The sequence below is a fragment of the Myodes glareolus genome, chromosome 12 (genome assembly GCF_982192425.1).
Source record: "Myodes glareolus chromosome 12, mMyoGla1.1, whole genome shotgun sequence".
Lineage (NCBI taxonomy): Eukaryota > Metazoa > Chordata > Mammalia > Rodentia > Cricetidae > Myodes > Myodes glareolus.
The window spans coordinates 3355477-3376007 of NC_142037.1; positions in this window are offsets into that span (position 1 = coordinate 3355477).

The following is a 20531-nucleotide window of genomic DNA, read 5'->3' on the forward strand; positions in this document are numbered from 1 at the left end:
GCACTCCTACTGTACTTACATAAAATTAGAATCTGAAGAGTGTCCACCTGTGTCCTCTAATGGCTGTGCTGTTGTGGAAGGACAGATGCCAGCATGGGTATGACAATTGAATAGCACAACTGAGGAACATTCTACAAAGCACTTATTTACATCTATTAATTTCTTCTAATATCCAGTGATACAGTAATGCCTTCTAGAAAGGTTTACTGTGAAGTGTGCTGAGCGAGGCAGGGAATAGACAAGGTGGAGGCACACGCCTATGTCTCACACCTCATAGACTCACAAAGTAAAGCATGAACTGCTCTCAGGGCCATGGATTCATCAACTATACTTTACCATTTTCCTTAGCTAAACACCACGTTACCTTCTTTCTTGACTCAGAAGAGACACTATCAAGAGAAGCATCTTAAACAAGTTCTTCCAGGATTATCTGAGGGCAGAGGTAGCGGACTTTGTAACAGCCAACTAGAAGAGAAAGTGCAAAACATATTATCCTGAAGGTCAGCGGAGAATTTTCTGCAGGATCCTGGAATGTTAGGCAGGGCAAGCTCAGTGTTCTTTTATTCTAGAGAACTATTTGAGAACAGAGCTCTCTACTTCATATTCCCTTGCTCACTCTGCCCTCTGGGCATTGTGTCCTAATTTCTGAATCTTATTTTCACCCAGGATTAGAGGATGTCATTCATTTTGTTGGGTCTTAATCTCTTAGCGGTATCTCAGTCTCTCTCTCTCTCTCTTTTTATTCCATGTGTCTTTTATATCACGTATCTTGATCCCATTCATTTCCCTGTCCCTTTTCATCTACCCTCTCCCCCAGCTCACCATCAAAATAAAGCAAACTTTAAGAGAAAAAAGGAAAATAAAATAAAAGGGATAAATTAAAAAAACTTTTCATGTAAGTTTCAGTGTTACACAGTGAGTCACACTGGGAACCCCTTTGTTCATTTATCTTTACTTACAAGTGTTAATTGCAGAGTCATTAGTCTGGTTGGAGGCCTCTGGTTCCTAATATTCTATTGATGCTGGACCCTCACTAGGGCTCCTCCTGGAGATCCTATGGTTGGTCTGTCCTGTGGAGATCCTGAAGCTTTGGGTCTGCAGGTCAGGTCCCTTCACGTGTTCCAGCAGATTGTGGTTGCATTGGATAATGGGGCTGGCCACATCATATCTTTGTGTCTGGTCCTGGGCAGCCCAGTGTGAAATGGGGACAGCTCTCCCACTTACAACTTTTGGGCTGCACACCTGCACTAACAGGGTTGCCTTCATTGTTCTGCCCTGGGTGGGTACATGGCCTGCTTTCCTGGGAATTTCAGCTGATGGGGGCCAGAGAGAGCTTTCCCACAATTATGATCTCAGGGTCAACTTGCTCTCCTGCCTTAGACATTGATGGGCAGGTTCGGGATGGGGGGATGACATCTCTTCCCAGCTCATGCTGCCATGATGTTGAGGGGTGGGACTAGGTCTCCCCTAGTCACATTCTCAGTGTTAGCTTACCTGTGTTCACAACAACAGTGTATTCTCTGCTGCGCTGCAGGACAAGTTTTCCCATGTGTTGTTGCTGGTCAAGGGTTCAGCTCCCTCACCATCTCAGCCAGTTGCCATCCTCTCTGATCTCTTTTGATAAGTCTTTGATGAGTGGACCCAAACCATTCTGGCTCTCTCTGACTCCCATAAATCACCATAGTATATCTCTGATCTTACTAATAGTGCACATCTGGCTGGTGTTGCAAGGTGCCAGATAGGCCCTTGATCTACTTTTGGAGCCTGGAGTGGATAGCTCCAGGGCTCTGTGTAGGTCTCACTGTCCCACTCAGGTTGCCTTGGTGGTGTGCTGGACCATGCTTCCTTATCACAAGGAGATCATTAGAGTGCCCAACCATCTGGTGCCATAGGTCAGTAGGTGCTGGACCGACTTATTGTTCATGCATTTGGCTGCATGAGGTGGAGCGGGGGAGTTTCTCTGGAGTGAATCAAAGAAGAAATCAAAAAGAAATTAAAAATTTCCTGGAATTCAGTGAATATGAAAACATTATAACAAAATTGCTTGTACACATTAAAATCAGTCCTTAAGGAGAAATTTGTAGTTCTGAGTTCCTGCAGTTGAAGAAGAGACATAAATATATGACTTAATGACACAACTCAATAATTTGGAAAAACAAAAGTAGTAGATGGCAAGAATAATAAAAATAAGAGAAGAAATCAATGGAACATTATCACAGAAACAACACATGGAATCACCAAACCTAGGAGTCTCTTTTTTTGAGAAGTTAAACCAGACTGACTGACCTTTGGGCCAATTATCCAAAACAAAGGAAAAATGACCCAAATTAACATACTCTGGGAATTAACATACAGGGAATTAACATACAGGGAATTGTTACAATAGCAACCAAAGAAATTAAGAGTATTGTAAATGAATTCTTTAAAAACCTGTACTTCATTATGTTAGACAATCTAAAGGGAATGAACGAATTTCTAGGTTTACCCAAACCACTAAGGTTAAACCAAGAGGAGATCAACCTCTTATCAGACCACTTATCAGACCTATAACAAAGAATTCAAAACATTAATTAGAAAAGCTTCTGACACTGGGGGCTCAGACTTGTGCTCTAATGTAGGTCTCTCCTCTGTTTCCATCATTTGCTAGATGAAGGTTCTATGGTGATATTTAAGAAAATCATTAGTCTGTCTATAGGGGCAGGCCAGTTCAGGCACTCTCTCTTCAACTGCTTAGGGTTATAGATGGAGTGACCAGGCAGGAAGTAGAGGTGGGGCGACGACAATTCTGGGAAGAGAGAAGTTTCAGTTTGCAGTCATCACCCAGCCACAGAGGAAGACAGACACAGAGCAAGCAAGCTGTGACTGTTTCAATGAAAAAGATACCAAGCCACATGGCTAACACAGACAAGAATTATGGGCTAATGTAAGTTATAAGAATTAGTTAATGAGAAACCTGAGCTAATGGGCCAATAGTTTATAATTAATGTAGACCTCTGTGTTATTCTTTGGGACTTAACGGTAGCAGGACTGGGCGGAACAGAAACTTCAGACAACATAGGGTCTTAGCTGGAATCATTCTCCAGCTAAGGAATTTTTCTAGAGCCAGTTGAAGAGTGGGAGGAGAGAGAATATGAACAAAGTGGTCAGGACAATGATGAGGACACCCACTTAAACAGTCTTCCTGAGCTAATGGGAGCTCACCATCTCCAGCTGGACTGGGAAGGAACAAGCATAGGACCAAACTAGACCCTCTGAATGTGGCTGACATTTGCATGACTGGGGCAGACTGAGGGGCCACTGGAATTGGCACCAGGATTTATCCTACTGCTTGTACTGACTTTCTGGGAACCCATTCTCTTTGGATGGATACCTTGCTCAGCCTAGATGTGCTGAGTAGGGCCGTGGACCCTCCCCAGAGCAATGTACCTCACCTTCTCTGAGAAGTGGATGGGGGTGGGGGTAAGTGGAGGGAATGGGAGGATGGGAAGGAGTGGGAACTTGGATTAGATATATAAAATGAAAAAAAGATAGTTTGTTTTCTTTAAAAAAATAAAAGAGTAAGCCTTCTGACTAAAAAAGCCAAGGCCCAGATGCACTCACAGTAAAATTCTATCAGACTTTCTAAGAAAATCTACAAACCAAATTACTTAAAAAGAGGAAAGAAAAGAGCACTTTTAAACTCTAAGTTTTCTCTAATACCCAAGATCAGGTAAAGGCACAGCAAATCCTCAAAAGTATAGGGTTGTAATCATAAATGGTATTTTTTTAAAAAATAAATTACCAACAAACATACATACATATATACATACAGACACACACACACACACACACACACACACACACACACACACACACACACACATATATATCACCCATACAATCAAGTTGGCTTTATCCTGAGATGCAAGGATAATTCAGCATATATAAATAAATACATAGGCTTAAAATCAAAAGAGGCATAGAAACAAAAATGATTATCTCAACAGATTCAGGAAAGGTCTTTGACAATATCCAACATGCCTTCTTGATAAAATTCAAAAAGAGTGTGTGGGATTGGAGAAAGACTAATTCAGCACAATAAAGGCTATCTTTGACAAACCCATAGCCAAATAATTCTACACGGAGAAAAAGCTTAAAACAATTCAATAAAAATTAGGAATGTGATAGGGTTGTATACTATCCACACTTTATTTCAATATAGTGCTTGTAGTACTTGCTAGAGCAATAAGACAAAAACAAGGAAATTAAAGGAATACAGTAGGAAAAGAAGGCAACATTGCCCTTAGTTAGACATGAGATGATATTATACATAAAAGGCCTCAAAATTCCATCAGGAAACATCTATAAACATTCATATAAACAACATTTTCATAATTGCGCCAGATTATAAAACTTGCAAAACCAATAGCTTTTCTATATACCAATAATTAACACACTATAAAAGAGATCATGGAATCACCCTAATTCACTAGAGTTTTAAAAAAGCAACCATCAAGTTGAGAGAGCTCTCTGATGCTAAAGATTAAGACATTACAAGACTGAATGATCTCTCATGCTCATGGACTGATAGAATTAATATCATGAGAATGGCCATCCTATCAAGAGCAATGCACAGATTCAGTGCAATCCTAATAAAAATTCTCATGGTTTTCTTCACATAAAGAGGAAAAAAAACCCTAAAATTAATATGGAACCACAAAAGATCCAAAGAAATTTTGAGTAAAAAGAACAGCCTTGGAGGGATTTCCACATCAGATTTCAAGGTATTTTACAGAGATATAGTATTAAAAGTAACATGGTACCAGTACAAAAGCAGACACACAGACCAATGGAATAGGTTAATGACATATATATATATGTCATTATATATGACACACACACACACACACAATACATATACATACAGTCATATTGATTTAATGTTTGATAAACACGTAAAATCCAGTACTTGAAATAAGATATCATCAACAAATATGTACTGGGATTACTGGATGTTCACTCACAGAAAAGTAAAATTATATCCACATCTATTACCCTGCACGAAAATAAGTTCCAACTGCATCAAATAGCTTGCTGAATACCTTACACAACCTGACAGTCTCTACAGCTGAAGACACCCTTTACTTAAGTCACTGAACATGGAGAAATTGAGGTGGTTCTCAAATAGAAGTTTCACCCCTACTGACTAGCTAGCATTCATAGTTCTGGAATGAACTTGCCTGCTGTTGGTTGAGAAAAGTCACCATCATATCATTCAACTACAAACTCTGTAACCTACAAAACCGCCTGTCCATGAGGTTTACTGGTATAATAGTGACATGAATGTCAAGGGAGTAACAGATCATTCTTTGATTGGATTTAAGGTCCACTCCATGTAATGAAACCCAAATCTGACACTGCTAAAGAGGCCAGGAACCTAAGACTGGATAGGTCATGGGCCTAGTGGAAAACCTTCTATTATTATTCTGTTAAAGGAACATAGCACAAAGGTGACTCCAATGACATATTGCTATACTCATAGATCAGATCAGAGCATTGTTTAACCTTCATCAGGGAGTCATCTCCATGCAGTAGATTTTAGTTAACACAGAGGCAAAGCACAGGGAGTGAGAGATTTTGGAGCACTGAGCCCCAAATAGGTTCTCTTTATCAAATCTCTTTTCTCAAGACACAGGGATCTGGGTAAAAGAGGAGGTGGAAAGATTACAAAAGCCAGGGGTGGTGGGCGACTCCAAGGAAACAGTGTCTTCCAGACACAACAGTGATACACATATGAACTCACAGGGACTTGATAGCATGTAGAAGACCTGTACAAGTTCAACTCAGACAAAACCCTAGCACAGAGAAAGGGAAGTGCGCACAAAATCTGGGTCATAACTAAGAAGCTATTTGCAGGTGTTACCTGCTAGGAGGAGAGTATTAGTTTTCTCAAACTGGAAGTGTAAAAGGAGCAGTGGGGGCTCCACTCTGTAGTATTTGGGGGTGGCAGGCTGCTTTCCACCACCCATCTTGCGGCTAGCTTTACCCAAAATAATTACACGGAAACTATATTCATTTAAACACTGCCTGGCCCGTTATTTCTTGCCTCATATTGGCTAACTCTCACATCTTAATTAACCCATTTCTAATAATTACCACAAGGTCATGGCTTACCAGGATGATTTTAACTTATGTCCATCTCGGGCCTGAGCTTCATGGCGTCTGCCTGACTCTGCTTTCTTTCTCCCAGCATCCTGTTCTGTGTACACCACCCACCTAAGGCCTGGCCTATCAAAAGGCCAAGGCAGCTTCTTTATTTAACCAATGAAAGTAAGACATAGACAAAAGACCCTCCTGCATCAGAGAGTCATTGGATATATAAACCACTCTCCAGCCCCCAAAATAAAACGTAAACAGTGCTGTGCAAGATAATGGAGGAGGAAACAACTTTCTGAATGGAAACTCCATATAAACTAGAATCCAAGGTAGCAATTGGAAAATGGGGCCTCACAAAAATGAAAAGCTTCTATATAGCAAAAAAATAATTAGTATTGTACATTGTATCAGATGAAACCTATCAGAGAAACTGACAATTGGTTAAAAATAAAAAGCTTCTGTATAGCAAAAAACCAATCAATTGAATGAACACACAGCTGTACATGTGATGGGGGTTGATATCTAGAATATACAAAAACATTATAGGGTCTAGAGAAAAAAACACTCAAGTAGAAATGGTCTATTGGTCTGAAAAGAGCGTTCTGAAAAGACAAAACAAAAATATGTAAAAAAATATCTCAAAAAAGCATTCAACATGTAAGCAATTATGGGAATCCAAATTATAGCTACTATAGTACTTCAGCTTTTTGTTAATCTGGAGCTTTGGAACTTGTCCTAGACCTCACTCTGTAGACCATGCTGGCCTTGAACTCATAGAGATTTGCTTGTTTCTGGCTCCTGACTGTTGGAATTAAGGGTGTACACCACCACTGCCCAGCAAGACTTGATCTTATTGTAGTCAGAAAAACTAAGATCAAGACAACAACTGACAGCAAACACAACTGAGAATGTGGAGAAAAGGGGGCTCTCATTTGCTTTGTATGGGACTGCAAATTGATTGCAACCACAGTGGAAATCAGTGTGGAGAATTCTCCTAAGGTTATAGTGCTCCTTTCATGTACTCTAGGAATTTAACATTCTACCCTACAGATACTGGGCAACCATGACCATCTGACTTTACTCAAGTAACTACTGTGTTAGTTACTATTCTATAGCTGATATAATACACTCTGTCCATGACAACATATAGAAAGAAGAGCTTATTTTGGCATATAGTTCCAGAGAATTATTAGTTTTTCTTGGTGGAAGGTATGAGAACAAGCATTAGGCATGTTTTTGTGAGCAGATTTCAGAGAGCTCATATCTTCAAACTGCAAACAAGAAGCTGCAAGAGTTAGATGAGGCTTTTAAATCTCAAAGCACATCTCCAAGTGACCACATTTTCTAGTAAGGCCTTGTTATGTAAACCTACCCAAACAGTGCTACCAACTGTGGACCATGTGTTAAATGCCCAAGTCTATGGGAGAAATTTCCCACCAAACCACTGTATCTATGAAATGGAAGCAACCTAAACATCCTTCAACTGACAAATAGAAAATGAAAATGTTGCAGATACACAGTGGAATCTTATTCAGCTGCAAAAAGGGAAATCATGTTATTTATAGATTAATGGATGGAAGGAAGTTAATTTAATTTCACTGAGTAGGCAATTTAGACCCAGAAAGACAAATGCCACATGTTTTCCCTTATTTAGGAATCCTAGTTCTGAGGTTTCAGATGTGATTATATAACCTGGATTAAAAAGAGTGGGGGAAGAGCTCCAGAAAGTAAGGGAACAAAATGTAGGTTATATGATGGGATAAATGGAGAAAATGGGAAATGAATTTTGTTTCAGAAGGTGAGAGGGAGGGTAATGCTGAGGGAGATTGGGAAGAAGGGGTAAAGAACACTAAGGATGATTGAAAAATTCACAGTGAAATAGCTCACTCTTAAGACATAGGCATTGGATGAATTGAGCTGGACCTGATCTACAAGCCTCCTCCCTGAGGATTAGTTCCCATTGTATTGTAAGTTGCCAAGGGAGAAGAGTCATCAGTAGTCTTACCAAGTCATAAAGTCCATGAAACACAACAATGACCATGGCAAGATAGACCCAAATGTGTAGTATTTGTCCATAAGTCTTTGGCGGGTAACCAGAAGTCTTTTAGGTTGGATTGAAATTTAGGCCTGCTAAATAGAAGGAAACTCATGCTTGGTACTGTAAATCTAGCCAATTACCCCGGCTGATGAGGCCATGTATCCAACACGAAAATTTAATATTGCCATTTTAAAAGCATTATAATCTCCCAAATGCATTTTAAATACCTTTTCTTATACACATATAAGCATCACTTTCACCCATCATCGAAAGCTTCCTTTTGTATCAAATGGAGCACATCAGAGAAATCCACAACTGGTCCAAATTTAGAGAACAGCTGGACTCATGGTACCTATAGGTATCAAGGTCTTTTTCCCTTCTTCCTGGCGATTCGCAGGGCCATGTGACCTCCGGCTCCCTGGAGATTCTGCACTAGCACTGGCTTGAGGGGTTAGCTTAGGAAGAACCTGGCTCTCTTTGTTATGGTGATTCCACCTGTATTCAAGGTTCTAGCAGTGGGCTCCATGCGCCTGGCCTCCCCCAGCTGATTCTGCCTGAGGCACTGGAGCCTTTATTCTCCTTCCTGCTTCTGTTGGGAGGAGGCCTTGCCCTTTTGATCCCACTTGCCCACTTCTATAAATACCCGACTTGAGTTTAATAAAGTGGCCATTTACTCTTGGTAAATGAGCAAGGTCCCTTTTGTGTGTGTGTCTCTTTAAACCCTCAGGACAGTCGTCCATTCTCGTGGGCCCGAGTTCGGGAAGGAGTGCGCCTGGATCGGGTGTGGGTATCCACAGAAAAGTGCGGGGTCTAACAGTACCCACCCACAAAAGATATTTCTGCAAGATAGCCCTTACAAGTATAGCTCAGGGAACAGTGAAGAAGTGATGGCTTATTGAATGTAAAGGCAAGAGGACTAGTATACTCGTACAAGATAGTGTCTTTCACATATGACAGACAGTTTCATCTGTGAAATTTTAACAATATAGTAACCTAAACAAGATATGTGCAATGAGAATAAAAGTTAATCTCAATGTGATGGGAAAAAAAAAATCACAGGGTCTTTTCTGTCAATGAAGAGCCGTAGGAAATGAATGGCTATTGAGAGAGGGAGAATCATTCTTCTCCAGGCAAAAACTTCGTGATACTTTATTCAACCTTAAGTGGTCATACTTAGAAACATAGATACATGAACAAAAGCAAATTTACTCTCTCTCTTTACATATATGTATGTATATATATTTGTATATATATATTTATACCTGAAGCATTATATGCATAGATGTATGCTGTGGAAAAAGGCTGCTTCCCCAGCCTCCATGCTCCCAATTTTGTCAGATGATCTTGTCTATTTTGACTTTCCAGGTGGATCTATGTATGTTTATTTGGGAGGTTCACCTTGTTACTTAGCTTCTCTAGGATCATTAACCTATAGGCTCACATCCTTTGTCTATACCTAGTATCCACTTATTAGTGAGTACATACCATATTCATCTTTTTGGGTCTGGATTACCTCACTCAGGATGGTTTTATCTAGTTTCATCCATTTGAATGCAAATCTCAAGATGTCATTTTTCCCCTCTGAGTAATACTCTAATGTGTAAATGTGCCACATTTTCTTCATTCATTCTTCAGTTGAGGGACATCTAGGTTTGCTGTGTGATTTAAGCTTTAGTAGTGTTTCTTTTACATATGTGGGTGTTCTTGCATTTGGGGCATAGTTGTTCATGATTGAGACTTCATCTTGATAGATTGTTCCTGCTATGAGTATAAAGTGTTTTTCTCCATCTCTTTTTTATTGGTTTTAGTTTGAATTCTATTTTGTTAGATATTAGGAGAGCTATGCACTCTTGTTTCTTAGGTTCAGTTGACTGAACCTTTTCCCAACCCTTTACTCTGAGGCAATTTGTGTCATTGAGGTTGAGGTCTGTTTCTTGTATACAGCAGAAGGATGGATCCTGCTTTTGTATTTATCTTCTTAGTCTGTGTCTTTACTATAGGTAAATTAAGTCTATTGATATTAAGTGATATTAATGACTAATGATTGTTAATTTCCGTTATTTTTTGGTGGTAGTGTATGTGTTTCCCTTCCTTGGGTTTTGATGGTGGGAGGTGTTTTTATGGGTGCAGTTAGCTGTGTTGAGTTGGGGTTTTTGTTCTAATACTTTCTGTAGGGCTGAATTTGTGGATAAGTATTGTTCAGATCTGGTGTTGTCATGGAATATCTTGTTTCTTCATAGATGGTGATTGAAAGCTTTTCTGGGTATAGTAGTCTGGGTTTGCATGCGTGGTTTTAATGTTTTCTTCAATCAATGAATATTTCCTCTACAGTACCTTCAGCCCCTGAGATTCCCTTCCATTTCTAGTATTCTGTTGATTATGCTTGCCTCTATAATTCCCATTCATTTACCCAGATTTTCCATATCCAGAATCCCTTCTGTTTGTGTTTTCTTTATTGCGTCTATTTCAGACTTCAAATCTCGAAATATTTGCTTCATCTGTTTGATTATTTTTTTTCTTGGTTTTCTTGGGTTTCCTTGAGGGATTTATTAATTTTTTCCAGTTTTTTGTTTGTCTTTTCCTCCATTTCTTTAAGGGAGTTTTTATTTGCTTTTTAAATGTCTCCATCATCTTTATAAAGTTTTGTTTAAAATCATTTTCTTCTTCTTATTCTGGGTTAGCCAGTCTTCCTCCCTGAGGACTAGTTCTGATAGTATTGGAAGGTACTGTATAAGCAGCCATGGGAGAAGAGTGATCAGTAGTTGTTCAAGTCTTCCTATTGTATGACTACTGGATTCTGGTGTTCCCATGTTGCCTTTTAGGTTTGGATTTTGCATGAATTCTTGTACTGATTCCTTCCCACCTGTTCTCTTAATTGATTTGAACAGTGTTTTTGTGTCTTGGTCCAATTCTTGCAGTGTCACTGTTCTTGATCTGCTCTGTACTGTCACTGTCTGTGTCTCAGGGGTTTTGGAGCAGCTTGCCTGCAGAAACTTGACTGCTGGCTGTTTATAAAACTGAGGCAGGTGGGAAAGAGTCCCAAGGTTTTGCCCCAGTATGGAAGGCCTAAAGAGTGGACTGTCCCCCCGGGTGGCTGGTCAATCACCTCTTGGTCCTCTCTGTGTAGTCACAGGCTGTGTTTCAAAGTTCCACTGAGGTTGCAGGGGAAAAGAGGGCTTAGCAGTGGGTTGGGACTTGTAGCTTGCAGGGTCTGATGGTCTGGATGGACATAATGGAGTAGCCTACCTGCAGGAAACTCTCCTCCAGGCTGGCTAGAGAAGCCTAGCTAATGTCTAGTTTCTTTAGTTCTTTGTCTATTTTGAATATCAGTCTTCTTTCAGACATGGAGTTGGTGAAGATCTCTTCTAATTCTGTAGGTTGCCATTTTGTCTTCTTGACTATGTTCTTTGCCTTACAAAAGATTCTCAGTTTCAGGAGGTTCCATTAAATAATTGTTATTTTCACTGTCTGTGTTACTGATATTATATTTAGGAATTGAACTCCTGTGCCAATGTGTTCAATGATACTTCCTACTTTCTCTTCTATAAAGTTTTGTGTGGCAGGATTTAGGGTGAGGTCTTGGATCCACTTGGAGTAGAGTTATTTGCATGTGGGTAGATATAGATTTACTTGCATTCTTCAACATGTGAGCCTCAGTTATGCCAGCACCATTTGTTGCAGATGTTTTCTTTTTTCCATTGTATAATTTTAGATTCTTTGTAAAAGAAATCAGGTGTTCATAGGTTTGTGAATTAATGTCAGGGTCTTTGGTTCAAATCTATGGGTCCACCTGTGTGTTTTTGTGTCAATACCAAGCTGTTTTTATTACTATACCTGTATATTTAGGGCTTGAAGTCAGGGATACCTCTGGAGGTTCCTTTATTGTACAGGATTGTTTTAGCTGTTCTGGATTTTTTGTTTTTTCATATGAAGTTGAATAATGTTCTTTCAAGGTCTGTGAAGAATTGTTTTGGGAGTTTGATGGGGATTACATTGAATCTATAAATTGCTTTTGGTAAAATCACCCTTTTTACTATGTTGATCCTACCTATTCAAAAACATGGGAGATCTTTTCATTTTCTGAGATCTTCCTCAATTTCTTTCCTCAAAGACTTAAAGTTCTTGTCACGTGGGTTTTTTACTTTTTTGGTTAGAGTTACCCCAAGATATTTTTATATTGTTGTGGCTATTGTGAAGGGTCATTACTTCTTCAATTTTTTTCTCAGCCCATTTATTTTCTCTTTCTAGGATGACCACTGATTTTTTGAGTTAATATTTTATCCTGCCCCATTACGAAAGGCGTTTATCAGATAGAGATGTTTTATGATAGAATTTTTTGGGTCACTTATATACTATCATATTATCTGCCAATAGGCAAAGTTTAACTTCTTCCTTTCCAGTTTGTACCCCCTAGATCTCCTTTTGTTATCCTACTCATTTAGCTAGAACTTGAGTACTTTATTGGATTGATATGGAGAGAGTGGACAGCCTTGTCTTGTTCCTGATTTCAGTGAAATTGCTTTACATTTCTCTCCTTTTTGTTCAATGTTGGTTGTTGGCTTGCTATATATTGCCTTCATTACATTTAGGTATGTTCCTTGTATTTTTGGTCTCTCCAAGATCTTTATCATGAAAGGGTGTTGGATTTTGTTGAAGGTTTTTTCAGCATTTAATGAGATCACCATTTGGTTTTTTTCTTTCAGTTTGTTTATATGGTAGATTACATTGACAGTTTTTTTTGTATGTTGTACCATTTGTGTATTTATGGGATGTAGCCTGTTTGATCATGGTGGATGATGTTTCTTATGTGTTCTTAGATTGTGTTTACTAGTATTTTATTGAGTATTTTTTGCATAAATATTCATTAAGGACATTGGCATGTAATTCTCTTTCTTAGCTGTCTCTTTGTATTGTTTGGGTTCGAATGTAACTGTTGCTTCATAAAAAGAGTTTGGCAATGTCGCTTCTGTTTCTATTGTGTGGAATAATTTGAGAATTATAGGTTATATCTCTTTGAAATTCTGGTAGAATCCTGTGCTGAAACCATCTGTCTGTTAGCTTTTTTTTTCATGGTTTGTAATATGATTTATTATTATTATTATTATTATTAAACATTTTCACCTCCTTCTCTCCTTCCATTTCCCTCTCCCCTCATTTTCTCTCTAGTCCAAAGAGCAGTCGGGGTTTCCTACCCTGTGGGAAGTCTAAGATCCTCCCCCCTCCCTCCAGGTCTAGGAAGGTGAACATCCAAACAGACTAGGTTCCCACAAAGCCAGTACATGTAGTAGAATCAAAACCCAGTGCCATTGTCCTTAGATTCTCAGTCAGCCCTCATTGTCAGCCATGTTCATACAGTCAGGTTTGATCACATGCTCCATCAGACCCAGTCCAGCTGGCCTTGGTGAGCTCCCATTAGATCAGCCCCACCAACACGCACCCCTCGTGGTTCTGACTTCCTTGCTCATGTTCTCCCTCCTTCTGCTCCTCATATGTACCTTGGGAGCTCAGTCCAGTGCTCCAATGTGGGTCTCTGTCTCTATCTCCATCCATTGCCAAATGAGGGTTCTATGGTGATATGCAAGGTATTCATCACTGTGGCTGGAGGATAGGGCAATTTCAGGATCCCTCTTCTCAGCTGCTCAAGGAACAAGTTGGGGACATCTCCTTGGACACCTGGGAACTCCTCTAGGGTGCAGTCTCTTGCCAACCATAAAATGGCTCCCTTAATTAAGATATGTACTTCCCTGATCCCATATCCACTCTTCCTCCAAACCAATCTTGCCATTCCCCCAAGCTCTTCCACCCAAATAGGAAAGAATATACCTTCTTTTCTGCAGCTCATGGAACCTTCTTGAAAATTGACCACATACTAGGTAACAAAGCAAACTTCCACAGATACAAAAAATATTAGTGATCACCTGTGTCTTATCGGATCACCATGGAATAAAGTTAGAATTTAACAATAATTCTACCCCCAGAAAGCCTACAAACTCTTGGAAGCTGAACAGTCATCTACTGAATCACCCCTGAGTCAGGGAAGAAATAAAGAAAGAAATTGAAGTCTTCCTTGAATTCAACGAAAATAAAGACATAACGTACCCAAACCTATGGTATGTGGTACCTATCCAGAAAATTATCCATTTTCTTTATATTTTTCAATTTTGTGGAGCACTGGTTTCTGAAATATGACCTAATTATTGTCTGAATTTCCTCAGTGTCTGTTGTTATGTTCCTATTTTCCTTTCTGATCTTGTTAGTTTGGATGTTCTCTCTTTGCCTTTTGGTTAGTTTGGATAAAGGTTTGTCTCTCTTGATGATTTTCTGAAGGAATCCACTCTTTGTCCTATTGACTCTGTATTTTTTGTTTCTATTTTATTAATTTTAGCCCTCAATTTGATTATTTACTGGCATCTACTCCTTTGGGTTGTGTTTGCGTTTTTTTCTTGTTGTTCTAGAGCTTTCAAGTATGCTGTTAAATTGCTAGTGTGAGATTTCTCTATGTTCTATTGTAGGGATTTAGTGCTATGACTTTCCTCTTCATCCTGCTTTCTTTGTGTTCCATAGGCTTGGGTATACTGTACATTCATTTACATTGAAGTCTAGGAAGTCTTTAATTTCTTTTTTTTTAAAATTTCTTCCTTGACCCAGGAGTGATTCAGTTGAGCATATTTTCAGTTTTCCTGAATTTGTGGGCTTGCTGTAATTAATGTTGTTGCTGAATTCTAACTTTAAACCATGGTGGTCTGATAAGATACAGGGGGTTATTCATTTTTTTTTTTTGTATCTGTTGATGCTTGTTTGTTACTAGGTAGAGAAAGTTCCATGAGGTGCCAAGAAGAGGATATTCTTTTGTGTTTAGGTGGAAAGTTCTAGATGTCTGTTAAATCCATTTGACTGACAACATCTTTTAGTTCCTTTCTTTCTCTGCTAAGTTTCAATCTGGCAGTCCTGTCCAGTGGTGAAAACTCTTCCACATTGTAGAGTGTGATATGTAATTTAAACTTTAGTAATATTTCTTTTATAAATGTGAGTATCCTTGTAGTTCAGGGCAAAGATACTGAACTATAATTGAGACTTCATTTTGATCGAATTTTCCTGTGATGAATATAAAATGTTCTTTTTCATTGCTTTTTATTAATTTTACTTTGAAGTCTATTTTTTTAGATATTAAGAAAGCTACACCAGCTTGTTTTTTATGTCCATTGGATTGGAAATCTTTTCCCAATTTCTTACTCTGAGGTATGTCTGTCTTTGAATTTGGGGTGTGTTTTTTGTATGCAGCAGAAGAATGGATCCTGTTTTTGTATTCATTCTGTTCATCTGTTTCTTTTTATAGGTGAATTGAAATCATTGACATTAAGAGGTATTAATGATCAGTGATTGCTAGTTTCTGTCATTTTTTGTTTTGTTGATGTTGTCAGTATTGTGTTTGTGTTTTTCTTCTTTTTAATTCACTGGTATGGAATTATTTACTGACTGTGTTTTTGTGGGTGTAGTTAATTTTCTTGGGTTGTATTTTTTTGTTCTAGTACTTTCTATATGATTGAGTTTTTTGATAGGCAGTGTCTAAATCTGGTTTTGCCATGGAATATCTTGTTTTCTCCATTTACGGTGATTGAAAGTTTTGCTGGGTACAGTAGTTTGGGCTGGCATCTGAGGTCTTTTAGTGTCTGCAGAATGTCTATCCAGGACCTTCTGGATTCCAGATTTTCCATGGAGAATTCAGGTGTACTTCTGATAGGTCTGTCTTTATAATTTCCTTGGGCTTGTTCCTTTGCATCTCTTAATATTCTTTTGTCATTCTCCTAATTTCCTGGTAGCTGCCTACTCAAGACTGGAAAAGACCAGATAGGGCCTTTGGAAACCTGGAGAATTTGGTATAGAGGTAGAAAGAGGTCCAGCTGGTTAGCTAAAGGCTACCACATGAAGAGGAAGAGACATAGTCAGTCAACTCATCAACTCAGACCATGAAACCCAGTATGGACAGGTTCAACAGAAACGCCTGTGATAAAGTCCCAGAATATGACAGTGTCCCAGTACCTCCATGTTTTAAGTGCAGGACAAATAAATTTTCTCCTAAAACCAAAAAAAGGGAGGGGAGCTGATAAAAATGGAAAAGGAAGGCACTTTATCACACTGAAAAGAGTTACCACAATAGGGACCTGAAATGTCAGAACACTAAACACAGTCAGAGAAAATGGCTTGCTCATGCATGATCTCAGTCACTTCAGGTGGGATGTCATCGGACTGAAAGAAATGCATTGGACAGGAACATCAAAACTAGTTGTAAATGGATGCAAGATTATAAACTCAGGTGGAGAGGGAAACATGCAGCACGTGTAGCTTTAGTGTTATCTAGTTTGGCCCAAAAATGCATGCTTGGGCACAGACCTGCAAATGACTGAATCATATCAGCCAGATTTCAGACAATAACACATCCAGTAACTATCATACAGGTATATGTTCCAGCAGTGGGAGCAGAAGAGGATGCCATCAACAGTTTCTACATAGATCTACAGAGTGAGGTCAGCAGGGTGTGTAAGAATGATATACTAATGGCTATGGGTGACTTCAATGCAAGAGTGGGATCTGGAGAAAGAATAGACTATAGTGTCATAGGAACAAATGGATTCAAACAAAGGAATGATAGAGGGAAACCTCTGCTATGCAAATGATTTGTATATATCTAACACAAAATTCAAGCAAGCCAAATCATCAAACTTCTGGACATGGTAATTTCTGACAAATGCACATACAACCACATTGACTAAATTTTAGTCAGCAGGAAACTCCTGTCTAGCATCCAAAACAGCTGATCATTTCCTAGTGCTGACTTAGGGTCAGATCATCAAATTGTTATGGCCACCATTTAACTAATAGTTACTGGATGTGTTATTGTCTGAGGCACACCAGGCAAGATGAACTGGAAGATCAATTGTAAATAACTGATGAATACAGGTGTATGGAGAGAGTATAAGAGAAATGCTGAAAAAAGAGATGAGGGAAATCATTAAACAACCCTTTACAAATGTAGAAATAGAATGGGAGAAAATCAAAAGAGCCATGCAGAAGACTTCAAAGGAGATGCTTGGTTTTGCAAAAAGGGCCACATCAGTAGAATGGCTTACTGCAGAGATGATCAACCTGGTGGAAGAAAAAAGGGAGCTAAAGAGCAAATGAAGAGGCAATCCACAGGCAGCAAAGCACCACAACTGTCTGTGCAGGAAGGCCAGAAAAGAACAAATAATAGAGAGCTGTATATACAAGTTATATGCAAAGAGGTAAAGAAGGCTAGACTCCATAATAAAACACATCTTGTCTATAAAGCTATCAGATGGATAACTGCCAGATATGTTCCTCAGATTTGAGTGATTAAACATGGGTAAGGCCATTTATTAAGAACCAGAGGAAGTAAAGCAAAGATGGAGACAATACTTTGACACCCTATAACAATGACCCTAATGCTGTCAATGAGAAATACTTCAGCAGCCACTCAAACACCAGAGACAATGAAGAAATAGTAAATATTGATAGGAGTGAGATAGAGGAAGTTATCAAGACAATGAGATGCAGGAAGGTCCCAGGAGCAGATGACATCATGGTGGAGTAGCTGGAGTTGGCTACAATAGGCTCAGGGACCAAGGTGCTTCTCAGACTCCTCAGAGAGATGTGAGAACATGATGTGACTCCCATGAAATGGAAGCACTCAGTCATAAATTCCCATACACAAGAAGAAGGACAAGCTAGACTGCTAAAATTATAAGGGCAGTAGTTTGTTGTGATCTTCTCCTCCATTATCTTGCAAAGGATCAAAGGCAGAACAGAGGAAATCCTAGCAGTGTTCCAATGCAGATTTAGAGCTAACAGGAACACAGCTGATCATATCTTCCCTTTGAGGCTATTGGCAGAAAAATAAGAAGAATTTGGAAAAGACTTATGTGTCTGTTTCATTGATTTCAGGAAGATATTATATAGCATTTGGAGGAAAGGACTTTGGGAAACAATGAGGTTCTACAGGTACCAGAGAAAATCCTAAAAATACTAGAAAATGCCTACACAGATACTTTTGCATCAGTCTAAGTCTGTGGAGAGGCCTGAGAGACCTCCAGAAGCAAATAGGAGTGCCCAAGCAACCTCTGGGAACAGGCAAGTAAGACCCAAGTACCCTCTGGGAGCAGTCAGGAAGGCCCAAGCAACCTCTGGGGGCAGGCAGGAAGACCCAAGCAACGTTCAGGTGAAGGAAAGCAAGGCCCATCAAACCCCAGAAGCATGTATGAAGGCCCAAGCTACCTCTGGGCATGTTGAACAGCTGGAACCTTGGCCCTGAGTCCACCTTGAGGAGTGACCATTTGTACCATGGACTCACTGTCATTGGGAGGAGAAACAGACTTTACTATACCAACTGGAGGAAAACATGGGTAGATAACAAGGTGAGAACACACTCAATAACAGAAAGAGCAATGCAGCATTACAAAAATAATGGTTCTATAACAAGACTTGAACACCCCAACACAGATGAAGCAGAAGAAAATGTCCTTAAAAATAACTTTAGGGAAATGTTTGAATCCCTTAAAGAGGATTGAAGAAGTAGAGGAAAAGACAAACAAAAATTGGAAGAAATCAACAAAATCCTTAAAGAAAACCAAGAAAAAGCAATCAAACAGGTGAAAGAAACAAATCAAGGTTTGAGAACCAAAATACAGACAATAAAGAAAGAACAAACTGTGGGAATTCTAGAAATGAAAAGTATTGGTAAATGATCAGGAACCACATGTGCAAGCATAAACAGCAGAATACAAGAGATGGAAGAGAAAATCTCAGGTGTTGAAGATACAATAGAAGAAATAGACTCATTGGTAACAGAAAAGGTGAAATCTAACAAATTCTTAATACAAAACATCCAGGAAATCTGATACACCATGAAAAGAGTAATTTTAAGGATAAAACGGGTAGAAGAAGGAGAAGTCCAACTCAAAGGCACAGAAAATATACTCAACATAATCGTAGAAGAAAACTTTCCCAACCTAAAGAAGGACATGCCTATAAAAATACCAGAGGCTTACAGAACATCAAACAAACTGAACCAAAAAAATCCCTTCACCACATTATAATAAAAACATTAAACATACAGAATAAAGAAAGAATATTAAGAGCTGCAAAGGAAAATGGCCAAGTAACATATAAAGGCAGACCTACTAGAATTACACCAGACTTCTCAATTGGAACTAGGAAAGCCAGAAAGTCCTGGTCAAGTATTATACAGACATTAAGAGACCATGGATGGGATCAGCGAGGGGCTCTGATCCTGTGGAGGGGTGAGTGTGTTGACCGCCATACAACTCAGGTTAGGTACACACTGTATTCCCGCCATCCTTATCTCCCTGGCTGCTCCACAGGGGCAGCTTCCCCCAGCTAATCCCTCTCTCCTGCTACGCCATCCCAGCTTTCGGCCTGGAACCCCTCCCGTCCTCTCTCCCTTTTTCGGGGCTTAAATTCCCCCATCTCAGCCGGGGTGGGCACTGTGGCCCGGGGCAGGTGGTGAGTGCAAAGGGACCAGAGTCCCTTTGTTCGGATAGCCGGCCTGCAGCAAGCTAAGACCGCAGGCAGCGAGTCTTCTGATCAGCGAGGGGCTCTGATCCTGTGGAGGGGTGAGTGTGTTGACCGCCATACAACTCAGGTTAGGTACACACGGTATTCCCGCCATCCTTATCTCCCTGGCTGCTCCACAGGGGCAGCTTCCCCCAGCTAATCCCTCTCTCCTGCTACGCCATCCCAGCTTTCGGCCTGGAACCCCTCCCGTCCTCTCTCCCTTTTTTGGGGCTTAAATTCCTCCATCTCAGCCTGGGTGGGCACCGCGGGTCGGGACAGGTGGTGAGTGCAAAGGGAAGGAAGTCCCTTGGTTATAAGTGCCTGCCTGCAGTGAGCTAAGACTGCAGGCAAAGTGATTCCTGGTTAGCAAGGGACACTAATCCAGTAGAAGAAGACCCAGCAGAGGGAAGAGCCATTGGAGGGCATCTGAAGGAAGAGATGGGCAGGCGCCAAGGCAAAAATTCCTCCAACAATCTGAAAAACAACATGAAAACACCAGATCCTAGCGATCTTACGACAGAAGGACTTAAACGCCCTATTCCGGAAGAAGTGGAAAACAGTGTCATTATGAAAGCAATAGAGTCTCTTAAACAGGGTATGAATAACTCACTTAAAGAATTAGAAGACAAATATAACAAAAAGATGGAAGAAATGAGTAAAGAAATGGAAGACAAATATAACAAAAAGGTTGAAGAAATGAGTAAATTCGTCAATGATACCCTGGGAAACCAAGAAAAAGCAATCAAACAGGTAATGGAATCAGTTCAAG